This window comes from Halichoerus grypus, chromosome 5 (genome assembly GCF_964656455.1).
Source record: "Halichoerus grypus chromosome 5, mHalGry1.hap1.1, whole genome shotgun sequence".
NCBI classification, from domain to species: Eukaryota; Metazoa; Chordata; class Mammalia; order Carnivora; family Phocidae; genus Halichoerus; species Halichoerus grypus.
This window is the reverse complement of record NC_135716.1, coordinates 163,939,239-163,942,947: the sequence shown is the minus strand read 5'-3', so window position 1 is coordinate 163,942,947 and position 3,709 is coordinate 163,939,239. Positions and strand designations below refer to the sequence as shown.

Below are 3,709 nucleotides of genomic sequence, written 5' to 3'. Positions count from 1 at the left end.
GAGATTCTCTGTCTCCCTCTTCCTCTGCCCCTCCCCCCCTGCTTGCTTTCTCTTTCTCTAAAATAAACAAATATTTTAAAATAATAATAATTTTCTTTTTTAAAAAAAGATTTTATTTATTTATTTATTTGAGATCGAGAGAGCATGGGTGAGTGGAGAGGAACAGAGGGGGAGGGAGAGGGAGAAGGGGAAAGAATCTCAAGCAGACTCCACACTGAGTGCCCCACGCTGGGCTTGACCTCATCACCCTGAGATCATGACCTGAGCAGAAACCAAGAGTCTGACACTTAACTGACTGAGCCACCCAGGTGCCGAGACTTAAAATAATAATTTTCTAATGTTGAAATATTCTTGCATTTATGGAATAAATCCAACTTAGTCATTATGCATTTTTAAATATGTTGCTGTATTTAGTTTGGTAGCTTTCTATTTAGGATGTTTGAATCTATGTTCATAATTGAGATTGACCTAAGATCTTCTTTTTTTTTTTTAAGATTTTATTTATTTATTTGACAGAGAGAGAGAGAGAGCACGAGCACAAGCAGGGGGAACAGCAGACAGAGGGAGAGGGAGAAACAGACTCCCCACTGATCAGGGAGCCCAATGCAGGACTCGATCCCAGGACCCTGGAATCATGACCTGAGCTGAAGACAGACACTTAACCGACTGAGCCACCCAGGTGTCCTTGACCTAAGATCTTGTCTCAAACTTCCTTGTCTAAATTGAATATTAAGGTTCTACTAGCCGCAGAAAATGCAATGGGTAGTTGTCCCTCTTTTTCTACTTTTTGGAGCAATTTGGATAAGATATGGACTGCTTGCTCTCTGAATACGTACCTGAGCCCAAGGTACTTGATTGTTTTTTTTTTTTAAAGATTTTATTTATTCATTCGAGACACAGAGATACAGAGAGAGAGAGCATGAGCAGGGGAGAAGCAGAGGGAGAGGGAGAAGCAGGCTCCCCGCTGAGCAAAGAGCCGGACGTGGGGCTCGATTTCAGGACCCTGGGATCATGACCCAAGCTGAAGGCAGACGCTTAACCATCTGAGCCACCCAGACGCCCCAAGGTACTTGATTGTTATAGCCACGTGCCACCCCGAGTGGATGGGAGAGGCAGGACTGAGACTGTGAGCCGCTCCCTGTGAGAGGAGGGCCCGACCATCTGCTCTTGCAGGCAGTGAGGGAGGTTCAATTAGAAGGTCCCGCAGCTCCCCCCCTACGCCAAGGCCTTTGCAGTCTTCACTTTACATCATCAATAATAATTACTGTTTTACTTTATTCCCAGCATATCAGAATCAGGCCAAGGAGGAGAGGGACTATTGAAAGGAGACCTCCTTGGAAGCCCAAAGTGGCAGAAAGCTCAGGCAATTGATTGGCCAGTAATCAACACAGTAATTAACTAGAGAAATATTTTGCAAAGTATGGCGCAAGCACCATTGCTGTGGATGCTATTTGGTGGCAAATAAATAAGCCTCTGTTATCTTAAGAATGGTGTCTATAGATTAGAAAATATAACTGTATAATTACAAACAACAAGAGATACAACTATAACATCAAACTTGCAGTTTGCTAGCGATGGTGTAGGACTAGCATAGTCAATTTAAATAAAAATAATACCATAAGTAAATATTCTTTCTGCTGTAGGTTTGAGGTGGGCAAGTTCATGAAACCCGGGAAGGTGGTGCTGGTCCTGGCCAGACCCTACTCCCGGTCATCGTAAAGAACATGGATGATAACACCTCAGACCATCCCTACAGCCATGCTCTGGTGGCTGGAATTGACCGCTGTCCCCACAAAGTGACAGCTGCCATGGGCAAGAAGAAAACCATCAGGAGGTCAAAGATCAAGTCTTTTGTGAAAGTTTATAACCACAGTCACTTCATGCCCACAAGGTACTCTGTGGACATCCCCTTGGACAAAACTGTCATCAATAAGGATGTCTTCAGAGACCCTGCTCTTAAAGGCAAGACCTGACAAGAGGCCAAGGTCAAGTTCGAAGAGAGGTACCAACTGGTGAGAACAAATGATTCTTCCAGAAGCTGCGGTTTTAGATCTATTTTGTTTCAGTCATTAAAAATACAAAAAAAAAAAAAAAAAAAGTAAATATTAACACAGGTAGTAAGAAGATATGGCAAAAATTGAGATGGTGGTATGAGACTAACCAAAGTTAGGAAATAATTCAAGGAAAGGCCTGTTTAATGAATAACAAGCCAGCACTGGCCACTAACAATCCCCTGCAAAAAAATCCACTACACATTAGGAACATACAGAGAAGGGAGAGATTAAAAAGTGAGAGGGGGCACCTGGGTGGCTTAGTCAGTTAAACATCTGACTCATGATTTCGGCTCAGGTCACGATCTCAAGGTCATGATCTCAAGGTTGTGAGATTGAGGCCGACGTCATGCTCTGTGCTGGGCGTGGAGCCTGCTTGGGATTCTCTCTCTCCCTTTCCCTCTGCCCCTCCCCTTCTCTAATTAAAAAAAAAAGTAAGAGAGAACCACTTTCTAAAGAAATTCAGTGATCTTTTTCAAAAGGACCAGAATTCCTACTCAGAGCGTTGGTGTCTAGAGTAAATCTCTCCTTATGTTGGCCCAGGGTGGGAACCTGGGTGCCCTCTTGCCTGTCTGCCCCCTTTCCGCATGCCCTAAAATGAAGCCTGCGGATTGATCTTCCCACTCAGGAAGAGTAAGGACAAATTAAAAACATTTTCAGACATGCAAAGATTCGGAAGGCTTTCCTTCCATGCACCCCCTTTAAAAATGTTATTTGAAGATATACTCCAGGAAAACAGAGACAAACCCCAAGAAAGAGAGACCAGATTCACCCAGCAGTAGAACTGACCCACAAGTGTAATGAGTAGAAATACCAGAGGTCCATAAAGCCATCAGTCGAAATTAGAACAGGAAGTCAGAGGGTTTGGAGAAAAGTGTCTTCAAGAAGAAAATGGGCTTCATTCAACAAATAATGTAATTAAGAAGCTGGGAGATTTTAATGACCTGATTAAAAAGGCATATGTTTCTTTTCTCAAGAAGAAAAGGGAGAAAAGCAATTAGAAACTCCAGGAGAACAAAAACTCATATAAGAAAGTCATGGTCCAAATATGAAGGGAATTAAAATATAACATGACTTCGAATATTGAGGGAGCGTGGGAAAATACATTTGAACTTGAAGCTTGGAGCATTTCCCTTCAGGCAGCATTTAAATCATAAGACTATAGTTCCTTCTCTTTTTTTTTTTTTTAAAAGATTTTATTTATTTATTTGACAGAGAGAGACACAGCGAGAGAGGGAACACAAGAAGGGGGAGTGGGAGAGGGAGAAGCAGGCCTCCCGCGGAGCAGGGAGCCCATGCGGGGCTCGATCCCAGGACCCTGGGACCATGACCTGAGCCGAAGGCAGACGCTTGACGACTGGGCCACCCAGGCGCCCCATAGTTCCTTCTCTATGGGTCCCTGGATGCTAGTTAGCTCTTCAGAGACTAATGTTTACATAATCATAATATTTTTAAAAAACACTATTGATTTTCAATTTTTGAAATTCAGAGACGGACAACACACAAAACCAGAACACTTTCACTCTGGATACAGAACTAGATTCATATGTAGTGGTTTAGCAAGAAGATTTAGGAGGAGGGAGGGCAAGTGTGATAAAGGATGTCTCATCTTGCACAGCAGGAGTCAAAATTAGATGGCACAAGAAAGAAGAGCTGAA

General features: G+C 42.9%; 1 pseudogene; it reads left to right on the top strand.

Annotated features, from left to right (window-relative positions):
- Positions 1-1,648: 1,648 nt before the first annotated feature.
- Positions 1,649-2,157, top strand: LOC118539614 (large ribosomal subunit protein eL27 pseudogene; annotated as a pseudogene).
- The last annotated feature ends 1,552 nt before the right edge of the window (positions 2,158-3,709 follow it).